Here is a 15,153-nt window from a genome sequence, read left to right as displayed (position 1 = left end):
TGCAAGGCTTCTACATCGGTCTCTTTTGTTTTCCCTAAAGCAAACAACAAAGACAAGAAGGCGCTCATCTGAAGACATCTTTGAGCAGAGCAAAAAGGATCTAATGCCATGACCGCGATTCATTTTGCTAGATGAATCGGATCATAAAACCCTAATCAGATCACAAGATGGAAGCAAAGGATATCGAGAAAATCCGGAGGCGGGGGTAGGGAGGGCCTGAAAGCGAGAGAGGCGTTACCTCGCTTCGACATCTTAGAAACGCAGGAGGCGGCCGAGGTTTTATAGAGCGCTTTCTAGGGTTTCTCGGCTTGTCCGAACCAAATTTACCATTTTGACCTTATTGTGCGGGAACTTTTATGCGAACGTTTATAATGATAATCATTTGGGTATTTGGCTTAAACAAATAGTAACAAAGTCCAAGCTCTTAGAAAGGTCGCCACTGATGATTTGGTGCTTGAGGAGAAAGTGGCCTTCAATTTCTATTCCCTATTGTAGCATCTTCGCTCAGGAGGCTATTGATTAGATGTTTTTCATTTTTTACCCAGCTGCTTCTTGCTTCAAGGAGTGGGTGGCTAGTGTTAAGTGTGACGAAGGAGATTTTTCTGGGTGAAAATCTTCTTAACTTGTTGGAGCAAACCAATCATGTTTTTGTAAATTTTTAAGTAAACGTCATATAGAAAGTTCTTGGGTATTGATGGTTCTTCTTGAAAGTGCAATCCTTCTAGGAAGTTCCTCCACCTGATGGCAGTCCCATATTCTATGGCCTGGAGGTGCAACATTGGTGCCATTACCTTTCGTTTATGGTGCTTTTTATTGTTGCATTGTGTTACCTGTCTCTTGGTAAATGTCAAATTAAAGAAGCATACATATGCTAGCTGTTTAAACTTTAGGCGGAAAGCACTTTGAAGATTTCATGCAATTTAAGTACCTTGTGTCCGCTGTTGCATGCATGAGTTAGTTTTAGCTAGATGATGTGTATTCTATAATGGTACATGCTTTTAGTTTCATTAGCTATATTTTCAATAACCTGGCTGTTAACCATTGTGACCTCATTGTCTCGGCACCTCAACATGCCCCATGAAATCAACATGGCTCCTATTTTTTGGGGCCATCACTTTTTACCTTTCATCATAGCTCGTATATTCTTATGATTGGTTTGCCCATTATAAAAATTTACGATATAATGTGAAATTAGAAGACTGTATATATGATTGTAACCCTTTAAATTTCAGATTTTTTAAAATGATGCCTGGTCCTCCAATTTATGATAATTTGTATAGGCAGCATTTGATAGTTTTTAAATCAGCAGAAGACTGAAGCCCACCTTGAGAAGATGGGACTTAGATATATGACTGATTGTCTTTAGTGCAAATGGGAGATTGTTAGATGTATGTCCTAGAAGCCAATCTGATGGACACATTATTAATTCTAGGACATAAATTTGTACTTAACTTTATTATTATTGAATAATAAATAGGGCATCTTTTCATTCATATTGTTTATGTGTCTATGAATCGTCCAAGGAATTAATAAGATGATGATACATATTCTCAAGAGTTGAGAATTTGAGCCATGTATCATTGGTGATTAATTTCTAAATGCTCCTGATCAATGGATCATCACAAGGACGGTAATCGATCCGATCAGTGCACAGATCACTTTTCTTCTGGATGGACGAGACTCGAGTCCATAGTGTAGGGACACTGAAGTGATAGTGTAGGTGCTTGTTAGAGAACAAGGGTACTGAGCGTGACCAAGATAAGAAGTCACTTGGATGTCTATCCACTCATCAGTGACTTGCTTGAGTTACAGTAGTATGACTGGTCCTTTGACCTGCGGTGCTTCGGCTACTCACAGTAAGGTTATTATAGTTTGACTACACGTATACATGGTCTCTAGTCATATGGGTCCTTATAGTGTAGATTGGCTGCAGTAGGTTCACTGTAGGAGTAGGGTATGCACTTACATGGAATCTATCGACCTTGATAGAAGAGGAATGATCCTATGTGATTTATTAGACTGAGTTCTAAGACCTTGGCCAGGGCAGTAAATATAGTAGAGAAAGAGTTTTTCCACTATTGAACTCAAGTCAAATAAATCTAGACATATGACAGACGATGGGGTTTGATGAGTTATCCATGACCTCCTGTCTGTAGGGATCCACGATAGAAGGACTGTATCATACGATAATTGCACCTAGAGGTTCATCATTCTATTCTGCTGGGTAGCCACTACATACTGCTAGGTATCACTGATGGATGGTGAGACTCACAGGTATCATCTCGATGGTTGATAATCCCTGGTGAGTTGAGTTGGAATTGTTTCAACCCATTAAAAGGAGTTTTCAATGATATTGTGATAGAGATCGCAATATATCTCACTACCAGTCAGAATGGAACCTATGGGATCACACACAATAGAAGTATTGATCGATCCGATGGTTGAATTGTGATTAAGAATCACATATGATCAATTAGATTGATAAATGGTTAATCCGCTAAGAGTTAGTGGTTAAAAGAAGGAATAATTGCAATCGGATTGCAATTTAATTTAATTAATTGAATTTAATTAATAGGACTTGATCATAAGTCCTACTTTGGGTGGAATTAATCAATAGACACCTAAACTATGAAATCAATAGACACAAAGAGGATTATAGTTTTTTAGGCTCTGTAAAATCATCTAAATTTGGAATATGATTTTGACCTTCTATAGTTAATTTTTTCTATTACCTGGCGTCGATTTTCAAATAGACTCTTTTGGTTTTTTATTTAAGCCTAAAGGGGGGTTATATATCATAATCCAAGAACCATATATATCATAATCCAAGAACATGTAACCTATTTGTAAGTGAATGTCACAAAGAAAGTCATTGGATGTTAATGTTTCTTTTGAAAGTGCAATACTTTAAGGAAGTACTTCGACCTAGAAACAGTCTCATATTCTATTGCCTGAGGAAGCAATGTTGTTGCTGTTACCTTTTGGGATTGAACATGAGACATGCATATTCCTTTATTCTTTTGATTTTTTATTTAAACTAAGAATCAGAGAAGACAAGTTGTTTTCTACCCAACTGCCTGTTGCTACAAGGAGTGGCTAGTGTTAGGTGTGACGAAGGAGATTTTTCTGGATGATAATCTCCTTAACTTATTGGAGCAAACCAATCATGTTTGTAAATTCCTAAGTAAACGTCACATAGAAAGTCTTTGGGTGTTGATGGTTCTTCTAGAAAGTTCAACCTTTCAGAAAGTTCCTCCACCTGATGGCAGTCTCATATTCCATTGCCTGGAGAAGCAGCATTGTTGCCATTACTTTTCGGAACTGGCCATGAGACATACATACACCTCTATTCTTTTTTTTTATTATTTAAACTAAGCATGAAGTAGATGATTCATTTTTTACCTAGTTGCTTCTTGCTACAATGAGTGGGTGGCTGTTCGTCCTTTCCTGCCTACCTAAAAATACGTTAGACAGATCGTTGTTTGAACCGACGAACAAAGTTTAAATTTAAATTTACTCTTACCTGTTCTACTCGAAGAATAGTGGTCGTAAGAGGTCGATCCACAGGGAGGCGATTGGAGTTGCTTAAAAATAAAAATGTTCACTCGGATTCAAAAGCGATTTTTGAATATCAAAAGAAAAACATTACGTCGGGGATGTTGATAGATTCTCTAGTCTACCAGAGAATGATTTTTAATTAAAATTAACTAGAAGATATGTACTTAGATTCAAAAAGCATTTATATATTTAATGGAAAAGAAGAGTTTTTTTGCATAAATTAAAATGGATGACAACAGTGCTTAGGGAGATTGAAGCTTGGAACATAGACTGCATGAAAGAAGATTTCATAAATTGCAACTAAAACGAGAATTTTTGAATGCATAAAACAAACTGCAGGAATTAAACTTAACCTAAAACATGAATTGCATAAAAGAAAAATTAATGGATTGCATTAAAAGATTTCATAAAAAGAAAACAGAAATTAACTTGAACCTAGAACAGGGATTGCATGAAAGAAATTTTGCTAGATTTCATAAAAATAAATTGATTACAAAGGTAGAAATGAAGATTGGTGGCTTGATGCTGCCTTTCTTCTGCAAATAAAATAAAAAAAAGAAATAACAAAAAATCAAAAAGAACACTTCTCCCTTTCTCTCCCACGGTGGAACAACATAAAATATTATTTTTTTTTTCTTTCTTTCTTCTCCAAAAGTACAGAGCAATGCTCTGTTTCTTTTTTCTTTCTTCTCTCCCACCGAGCTCTCTTTTGGTTCCCACCCCCACAACCGAGCACTCCCCCTGCCAATGGCCTCTCTCCCCTTCTTATAGCCCTTGGAGACGTGGAAGAGGCGGGATCAGTGGGATAGGCTGGGCGGATTGCGGAAGGTGGGCTGCTGGCTGCGTGATGCTGGGGATCCGACGGGAGCTGGCACGGTGGCTGGCACGGAAGATATCTTGGAAGCTTCACGGCTGGCCACGGGATCAACGGGAGGACGTGGAAGAGACGCTGGGATGGAGCGGAAGAGGGGCTGCTGGCACGGGCTGAAACGCATGGATGGAAGGTTCACCGCGTGATACACTAGGGATCTGATCGCAAGATCCTTGGGAAATAGCTGCCGGTTGATTCGGTTGGGACGCGCTGGTGGCGGAATATCCGGGGAAGATGCTGGGATGCTGCGATTGCGGAGGATCTTCTCTGCTTCGGCTGGGCGATGCTGGGATGGAAGTTACATGTATGGAACGTGGGATGCTTGGCTGCATCGCTGTTTGAATCTCCATGCATGCGGGCTGAAATGGTGGGACTCTGCTGATGGCAAAATATCCAAAATGGCTGAAGGAAGAAGAGGCGTTGGGATTGACGGCTTAAGATGAAGACACTGATTTGGAAGGTGCAAGCGGACAGGATTGGAAGGAGTTGGGAATCCGGAAGAGGAACACGGATGGGATGAATCCTTTCTTCTCCCCTTCTTTCGCACGGGATGAAGCTGGGCGCTGTGCTATTGAGGTGCGCTGATTGCGCGTTAGGGACGAGCTGGCGGCGACGCGGATGGAAGGTGGGGACGCGGGCTGAAGAGGAAGGATGTGGCCTTGCTTGGATTACGGGAAGGAAGGAGACGCGGGCGTTGCGGACGAAGCAGGGACACGGGAAGGCTGATCCGGCGGGAACACTGCGGGCGGCTGGAGTGGAAGATGAATCGGGAGCTGGAAGACACCAAGTTCCGTCCAATTAGTCATATATAAAAAAATAGTATGATATGAAATTTGGCTTGTAGACGGGTCATCTATTCTGGCTCGAGGTCAAGTGCAATTCTTTCAAGTCATGGGTCACCCAGCACCTTATAGTTATAATATAGCCAATTTAGATTTTGCCCAAAATTAATTTCCAAAAGCACAAAAGAAATGGACCCGATTTGGACCCAAACCCGACTCGGATCCGAACCCGACTCGGACCCGATTTGAAGTTAAATTTGTACTCAATGTGCATTTTATCTCTAATTTATACTAATCTATGTTAAACCCAAATATAATATTAATCCAATGAATTTATTATTATCGGTTAACAATAACACTAATTTTAGTAACATGTAGGTCGCACTTTTGTGCTCTCATCACAACCCCCAACTAGCTTATTGCTAGTCTCTAGCAATTCAGTGCGAAAATGATAAAATGAGAGAGCAAAAGTGTTATTTATTATATAAATATCCTAAGATAAATACTCACTTTCGTAGAGCATTACAATTGCACTTAGCATGTGCAACAAGCCGTTAAACCCCTAGGTTACCCTAGTGGACGAGTGTTGTCTCGTGAGGGTTTGTACTGAAGTTACCCACAAACTTCAATCCCAAAATAAAAGTTGGTTTGTGGAATTAAAGTCTTATTTCAAGTACATAACTGATAATTTCAAAAGCACACAAGGTTTTAATTACTAAGTAGCCCAAATTCTAGGTTAGTATGCAATTTAAGTTGAAGTCATTAAGTTTTCCGTTAGGGAGTTGTAAAACTTATTTATACTTGAGTGCTCAGTGAAGTTTGGACCATGCACAAGCTAAGGTTTTGGATCTCCAAAATATCGCTAATATTAGTAGTTTCCAAGAATTGGTCGGACAAGACCTATTTGTTGATTCAAAATCATCTTTTCTGCAGGATTTCGAGAGTTGTGGATGTTTACTTTAATACCTCATGGGCTTTATCTGTAATATTCCAGTTTACTCGAATTTTTACAACGACGGCTTTCACACTATTGTCTTTCTTAAGGTCACTATACTTTTTTTTTCTTTTTTTTTTGTTAAAGAGAAATGATAATGTATATATTGTGCACTTTTACTCCTGTGATGATTCCTCCATGTAGCGAGCAATTAGTCGACAATTCTCACACCAGTTGGCATGAGGTGTCGGGCATCAAGACTCCCCTACGGACCTATGCTCGGGTTCCTCATCACAAGCCTGCTGACCTTTGACAATAGGTAGCCCTTTTCGATGTACCTGACTAAATCCACCATTTTTTTTTATTTTATTTTTTTTTTTAACTTTTTTTTTTTGGATCAGAAAAAGATGGTTCATCAGGATTCGAGGTTGCTACCATATTCTCAACACAATGTCGAACCTATACCTTAGAAAATGCAGGCCAGATGTGTTGTGAAATTCAAAGCACTAATTAGCTTACAACTCACTAAAAGGAACTTAATAAAAAGAACTCACTTTGCACTACTTCCAACTAGTCATTGGGCTCTTAGATTTTATATACCTTGTGTGTTGTATATATTTTTTTTTTCAAAAATTTTAACTCAAAAATTTTAACTAAAAACTTTTTTTTTTATAAAATTTCAAATTCAAATGCGTAAAAATACCCCCAAACCTAAATCTAACATTGTCCTCAATGTTAAAGAAAATTTAAAGCAGTAAGAGGACAGAGGAGAAGTATCTGATATGGGTGGGTTAATTGAAAGTTGGGGCAAAATCCCCCAAACCTGCATGTTAGTATATTTTTTTTTTATAGAAGATATTTATATGTTGGGTTGCCTCCCAAGAGCGCTAAGTTTTATGTCTTCAGCCAGACAATTCTAATTCATTCATGATAAACAGGGTCGGTCAGAAGTGTCTCCTCAACTTCTGGACTCAGATACTTAAGGTATGGTTTTAAACGATGTCCATTGACTTGAAAGGACCTACCATCCTTGGTATTGCATATTACTACTGCACCATGCGGGTGCACTTTCTCTACTGTGTATGGGCCAGTCCAGCGAGATTTAAGTTTTCCAGAGAATAGATGTAATCGAGAATCATATAAGAGAACTTTTTGTCCTTGGTAAAACTCTTTACGAGTAATCATTTTATCATGCATGACTTTCATGCGATCCTTGTACTTCTTAACACACTCGTAAGCATCGTTCCTAATTTCTTCAAGCTCATCAAGCTGAAGCTTTCTATGTTCTCCCGCCTTGTCGAGATCGAAATTTAAGCGTTTGATTGCCCAATAGGCCTTGTGTTCTAACTCGACAGGTAAATGGCAAGCCTTGCCATAGACAATCCTGTATGGGGACATTCCAATTGGTGTTTTGTAGGCCGTACGATATGCCCACAATGCATCTGTTAACCTAAGGGACCAATCCTTTCGAGATGGATTGACAGTTTTCTCAAGGATGGTCTTGATTTCTCTGTTGGAAATCTCAACTTGTCCACTCGTTTGTGGATGATATGGTGTACCGACCTTATGGGTGATGTTGTACTTCCTAGCAAGGGCTTTAAAAATTCTATTGCAAAAATATTTCCCCCCATCACTAATGATAGCACGAGGGATGCCAAAGCGAGCGAAGACAGACTCCTTAAGAAACTTGATCACTACTTTGTGATCATTGGTCTTACACGCGATAGCCTCAATCCACTTAGATACATAGTCAACAGCTAGGAGTATGTACTGGTGCCCAAATGACATAGGAAAAGGACCCATAAAATCAATACCCAAACATCAAAGATTTCTATAATTAAGATTGGGTTTAGGGGCATCTCATTTTTTCTTGAAATTTTTCCTAGTCTTTGACATCGGTCACATGCTTTGCAATACTCGTGTGAGTCATGAAATAGTGTGGGCCAATAGAATCCGCACTGCAAAACCTTTGCAGCCGTCTTTTTACCACTGAAATGACCACCACAAGCGTGGTCATGACAAAAGGAAAGGACATTCCTTTGATCGTGTTCAGGGATGCATCGTCTAATGATTTGATCAGGACAGTATTTGAACAGGTATGGTTCATCCCAAAAATACCATTTTACACGAGCTAGGAAGCGAAATTTCTCTTGTTTGGTCCAAGAGCTGGTCATTTGTTCAGTAACAAGGTAGTTGACTACATCAGCATACCATGGAACATTAGTATGGGAAATCATCATTAATTGTTCATCAGGGAAGGTCTCGGACACAGGCATGGATTCTCCAGATGATTCAATAATTAGTCTGGACAAGTGGTCAGCTACTACATTTTCAGATCCCTTTTTGTCTCGAATTTCGAGATCAAATTTCTGGAGCAATAGGATCCAACGAATGAGCCTTGCCTTAGCATCCTTCTTTGTGAGAAGGTACTTAAGGGCGGCATGATCAGAATAAATAAGAACCTTAGATCCTATCAGGTAGGGGCGGAATTTATCTAGAGCAAAAACAACTGCCAACAATTCTTTTTCAGTGGTGGAATAGTTGAGTTGGGCGTCATTTAGAGTTTTGCTTGCATAATGAATAACATGGGGAAGCTTCTTTACTCGCTGACCTAAGACAGCACCTATGGCATAATCAGATGCATCACACATGATTTCAAAAGGACGACTCCAATCAGGACTCCTTATGATGGGTGCTGAAGTTAGTTCAGACTTTAGTCTTTCGAAAGCAGTTATACAAATTGGCGAAAAATTAAAAGTAGCATCTTTCGCCAACAAATCGCATAAGGGTTTCGACAATTTACTGAAATCCTTGATAAAGCGGCGGTAAAAACCCGCATGCCCTAAAAAGGATCTGACTTCCCTAACAGTTTTGGGAGGTGGCAATTTAGCAATTAATTCTACTTTGGCCTTATCCACCTCAATTCCCCTTTGTGACACAATGTGTCCTAAAACAATACCTGATTCTACCATGAAATGACACTTCTCCCAGTTAAGAACTAAGTTTTTCTGTTTGCAGCGTTCTACCACAAGTGTCAAGTGGTGTAGACATTCCTCAAAATTGGATCCAAATACAGAAAAATCATCCATGAAAACTTCTAAAAATTTCTCTACCAAGTCGGAGAAAATACTCATCATACACCGTTGGAATGTAGCTGGTGCATTGCATAGCCCAAAAGGCATGCGACGATAAGCAAAAGTGCCATAAGGACAGGTGAATGTGGTTTTCTCTTGATCCTCACGTTCGATAGGGACTTGGTTATATCCAGAATAACCATCGAGGAAACAGTAATGGGAGTGGCCAGCTAGACGTTCTAACATTTGGTCGTTGTAGTATAGTGGTAAGTATTCCCGCCTGTCACGCGGGTGACCCGGGTTCGATCCCCGGCAACGGCGCCAAAATTCTGTTCGTCCTTTCCTGCCTACCTAAAAATACGCTAGACAGATCGTTGTTAGAACCGACGAACAAAGTTTAAATTTAAATTTACTCTTACCTGTTCTACTCGAAGAATAGTGGTCGTAAGAGGTCGATCCACAGGGAGGCGATTGGAGTTGCTTAAAAATAAAAATGTTCACTCGGATTCAAAAGCGATTTTTGAATATCAAAAGAAAAACATTACGTCGGGGATGTTGATAGATTCTCTAGTCTATCGTAGAATGATTTTTAATTAAAATTAACTAGAAGATATGTACTTAGATTCAAAAAGCATTTATATATTTAATGGAAAAGAAGAGTTTTTTTGCATAAATTAAAATGGATGACAACAGTGCTTAGGGAGATTGAAGCCTGGAACATAGACTGCATGAAAGAAGATTTCATAAATTGCAATTAAAACGAGAATTTTTGAATGCATAAAACAAACTGCAGGAATTAAACTTAACCTAAAACATGAATTGCATAAAAGAAAAATTAATGGATTGCATTAAAAGATTTCATAAAAAGAAAACAGAAATTAACTTGAACCTAGAACAGGGATTGCATGAAAGAAATTTTGCTAGATTTCATAAAAATAAATTGATTACAAAGGTAGAAATGAAGATTGGTGGCTTGATGCTGCCTTTCTTCTGCAAATAAAATAAAAAAAAGAAATAACAAAAAATCAAAAAGAACACTTCTCCCTTTCTCTCCCACGGTGGAACAACATAAAATATTATTTTTTTTTCTTTCTTTCTTCTCCAAAAGAACAGAGCAATGCTCTGTTTCTTTTTTCTTTCTTCTCTCCCACCGAGCTCTCTTTTGGTTCCCACCCCCACAACCGAGCACTCCCCCTGCCAATGGCCTCTCTCCCCTTCTTATAGCCCTTGGAGACATGGAAGAGGCGGGATCAGTGGGATAGGCTGGGCGGATTGCGGAAGGTGGGCTGCTGGCTGCGTGATGCTGGGGATCCGACGGGAGCTGGCACGGAAGATATCTTGGAAGCTTCACGGCTGGCCACGGGACCAACGGGAGGACGTGGAAGAGACACTGGGATGGAGCGGAAGAGGGGCTGCTGGCACGGGCTGAAACGCATGGATGGAAGGTTCACCGCGTGATACACTAGGGATCTGATCGCAAGATCCTTGGGAAATAGCTGCCGGTTGATTCGGTTGGGACGCGCTGGTGGCGGAATATCCGGGGAAGATGCTGGGATGCTGCGATTGCGGAGGATCTTCTCTGCTTCGGCTGGGCGATGCTGGGATGGAAGTTACATGTATGAAACGTGGGATGCTTGGCTGCATCGCTGTTTGAATCTCCATGCATGCGGGCTGAAATGGTGGGACTCTGCTGATGGCAAAATATCCGGAATGGCTGAAGGAAGAAGAGGCGTTGGGATTGACGGCTTAAGATGAAGACACTGATTTGGAAGGTGCAAGCGGACAGGATTGGAAGGAGTTGGGAATCCGGAAGAGGAACACGGATGGGATGAATCCTTTCTTCTCCCCTTCTTTCGCACGGGATGAAGCTGGGCGCTGTGCTATTGAGGTGCGCTGATTGCGCGTTGGGGACGAGCTGGCGGCGATGCGGATGGAAGGTGGGGACGCGGGCTGAAGAGGAAGGATGTGGCCTTGCTTGGATTACGGGAAGGAAGGAGACGCGGGCGTTGCGGACGAAGCAGGGACGCGGGAAGGCTGATCCGGCGGGAACACTGCGGGCGGCTGGAGTGGAAGATGAATCGGGAGCTGGAAGACACCAAGTTCCGTCCAATTAGTCATATATAAAAAAATAGTATGATATGAAATTTGGCTTGTAGACGGGTCATCTATTCTGGCTCGAGGTCAAGTGCAATTCTTTCAAGTCATGGGTCACCTAGCACCTTATAGTTATAATATAGCCAATTTAGATTTTGCCCAAAATTAATTTCCAAAAGCACAAAAGAAATGGACCCGATTTGGACCCAAACCCGACTCGGATCCGAACCCGACTCGGACCCGATTTGAAGTTAAATTTGTACTCAATGTGCATTTTATCTCTAATTTATACTAATCTATGTTAAACCCAAATATAATATTAATCCAATGAATTTATTATTATCGGTTAACAATAACACTAATTTTAGTAACATGTAGGTCGCACTTTTGTGCTCTCATCAGTGGCTAGTGTTAAGCATGACGAAAGAGATTTTTCTGGGTGAAAATCTTCTTAACTTTTTGGAGCAAACCAATCATGTTTGTAAATTCCTAAGTAAACGTCACATAGAAAGTCCTTTGGGTGTTGATGGTTCTTCTAGAAAGTTCAATCCTTTCAGGAAGTTTCTCCACCTGATGGCAGTCTCATATTCCATCGCCTGGAGAAGCAGCATCGCTGCCATTACCTTTCGGGACTGGCCATGAGACATACATACACCTCTATTCTTTTTTTTTATTTAAACTACGCATGGAGTAGATGATTCATTTTTCACCTAGTTGCTTCTTGCTACAATGAGTGGGTGGCTAGTGTTAAGCGTGACGAAGGAGATTTTTCTGGATGAAAATCTTCTTAACTTTTGGAGCAAACCAATCATGTTTGTAAATTCCTAAGTAAACGTCACATAGAAAGTCCTTTGGGTGTTGATGGCTCTTCTAGAAAGTTCAATCCTTTCAGGAAGTTCCTCCACCTGATGGCAGTCTCATATTCCATCGCCTGGAGAAGCAGCATCGCTGCCATTACCTTTCGGGACTGGCCATGAGACATACATACATCTCTATTCTTTTATATTTTTATTAAAACTAAGCATAAAGTAGATGTGTTTCATGTTTTTACCCAACCACTTCCCACTACAAGGAGTGGGTGGCTAGTGTTAAGTGTGACGAAGGAGATTTTCTGGGTGAAAATCTTCTTAACTTGTTGGAGCAAACCAATCATGTTTGTAAATTCCTAAGTAAACGTCACATAGAAAGTCCTTTGGGTGTTGATGGTTTTTCTAGAAAGTTCAATCCTTTCAGGAAGTTCCTTCACCTGATGATGGTCTCATATTCCATCGCCTGGAGAAGCAGCATCGCTGCCATTACCTTTCAGGACTGGCCATGAGACATACATACACCTCTTTTCTTTTATTTTTTTATTTAAACTAAGCATGGAGTAGATGTGTTTCATTTTTTACCCAGCTGCTTCTTGCTAAAGGAGTGGGTGGCTAGTGTTAAGTGTGACGAAGGAAGTTTTTCTGGGTGAAAATCTTCTTAACTTGTTGGAGCAAACCAATCATGTTTTTGTAAATTCCTAAGTAAACGTCATATAGAAAGTTCTTGGGTGTTGATGGTTCTTCTTGAAAGTGCAATCCTTCTAGGAAGTTCCTCCACCTGATGGCAGTCCCATATTCTATGGCCTGGAGGTGCAGCATTGGTGCCATTACCTTTCAGGACTGGCCATGAGACATACATACACCTCTATTCTTTTGGTTTTGTTTTTTAAATTTAAACTAAGAATAGTGTAGACAAGTTGTTTCATTTTTAACCGAACTGCTTCTTGCCACAAGGAATGGCTAGTGTCAGTTGTGACGAATGAGATTTTTCTGGGTGAAAATCTCCTTAACTTGTTGGAGCAAACCAATCATGTTTGTAAATTCCTAAGTAAACGTCACATAGAAAGTCCGTGGGTGTTGATGGTTCTTCTTGAAAGTTCAATCCTTTTAGGAAGTTCCTCCACTAGATGACGGTCTCATATTCCAGCTCCTGGAGGAGCAACATTGCTGGCATTACTTTTTGGGACTGGCTATGAGACAGACATGCACTTTCTCTTTTGTTTCTTAATTAAACTAATCATCACCAGATGCATGCTGTTTCCCACCTTGCTTCTATATGCACGTCTGTTTTATGGTAACTTGAAAAGCAATTTAAGTAGCATAATGTCTTATTTTTAAGTCTTCACCATTGTATGTTTAACAACTTTTAGACTCTTGCTTATAGGCCCTACAGTTAAAGAATGTCTTGTAGTTCATCACATTCTTCATTCGCTTCTTATGTTTTTGAAGTTGCTTCCCTACTGGATGAGTGGCCTCCATTGGGTCATTTCTCAGTGAGAAGCATACATTTAACATGGCCAGTATTAAACAGCATGGGGCATGTTGAGGTGCCGAGACAATGAGGTCACAATGGTTAACAGCCAGGTTACTGAAAATATAGCTAATGAAACTAAAAGCATGTACCATGATAGAATACACATCATCTAGCTAAAACTAACTCATGCATGCAACAGCGGACACAAGGTACTTAAATTGCATGAAATCTTCAAAGTGCTTTCCGCCTAAAGTTTAAACAACCAGCATATGTATGCTTCTATAATTTGACATTTACCAGGAGACAGGTAACACAATGCAACAATAAAAAGCACCATAAACGAAAGGTAATGGCACCAATGCTGCACCTCCAGGCTATAGAATATGGGACTACCATCAGGTGGAGGAACCACCTGATGAGATAGAAAGGACTTCTTCTCCACCAATATTGATGAATTAAGAAAAAGATGGAAAATGCTCCACCCAAGAAAACCATGCATTTGTTTCCACAGTATTATGAATATGCATAATATTCATACAACCAATATACTAATTCTTGAATATAACAAAAATAAATACAAAGGACAAAAAAAAGCCTTTTTGTTTGAAAATGGAAGTAGAAATGCGAGATTACAGATTTTCCTGCAAAGAATCATAAAAAACGAGAACCATAAATCAATAGACACCTAAACGGTCTTAATAATCACTTGTCTCTCACAAGCATCTAAATAACATGGTAAAATCTTAAAAAATATCTGCTAATAAAAAACAAATAAGAAGGTGCGGAGTCAAGACTTTTCACTGCGTATCTAGCAGAAACTGAGTAAAAAAATCAGGAGAGATCTAATAAAGCGTAAGCTTTCCAGGAGGAAAAAATGGAAGACCAAAACTTGAATGAAAAAATGGAATCCAATTGGTTTGATGAAGGAATCAAGCCTTACAATCGCCCTAAAATCAGACGCATTCATCCAGCAAAGATTAAACTTGTAAGGCTTCTACATCGGTCTCTTTTGTTTTCCCTAGAGCAAACAACAAAGGCAAGAAGGCGCTCATCTGAAGACATCCTTGAGCAGAGCAAAAAGGATCTAATGCCATGACCGCGATTCATTTGGCTAGATGAATCGGATCATAAAACCCTAATCAGATCACAAGATGGAAGCAAAGGATATCGAGAAAATCTGGAGGCAGGGGTAGGGAGGGCCAGAAAGCGAGAGAGGCGTTACCTCGCTTCGACATCTTAGAAACGCAGGAGGCGGCCGACGTTTTATAGAGCGCTTTCTAGGGTTTCTCGGCTTGTCCGAACCAAATTTACCATTTTGACCTTATTGTGCAGGAACTTTTATGCGGACGTTTATAATGATAATCATTTAGGTATTTGGCTCAAACAAATAGTAACAAAGTCCAAGCTCTTAGAAAGGTCGCCATTGATGATTTGGTGCTTGAGGAGAAAGTGGCCTTCAATTTCTATTCCCTATTGTAGCATCTTCGCTCAGGAGGCTATTGATTTATCACACAAGGCTGGAGAAACTCTGTAATCTGTAATCACTATTAATCTGTA

General features: G+C 40.0%; 1 non-coding gene across 1 annotated transcript; it reads left to right on the top strand.

Annotated features, from left to right (window-relative positions):
• Positions 1 to 9,468: 9,468 nt before the first annotated feature.
• TRNAD-GUC lies at positions 9,469 to 9,540 on the top strand. Its single transcript has one exon. It is a non-coding gene; the product is annotated as a tRNA-Asp (tRNA).
• The last annotated feature ends 5,613 nt before the right edge of the window (positions 9,541 to 15,153 follow it).

Source organism: Phoenix dactylifera, unplaced genomic scaffold (genome assembly GCF_009389715.1).
Source record: "Phoenix dactylifera cultivar Barhee BC4 unplaced genomic scaffold, palm_55x_up_171113_PBpolish2nd_filt_p 001762F, whole genome shotgun sequence".
Taxonomy (NCBI): Eukaryota; Viridiplantae; Streptophyta; class Magnoliopsida; order Arecales; family Arecaceae; genus Phoenix; species Phoenix dactylifera.
This window is presented reverse-complemented; position numbering and strand designations above follow the sequence as displayed.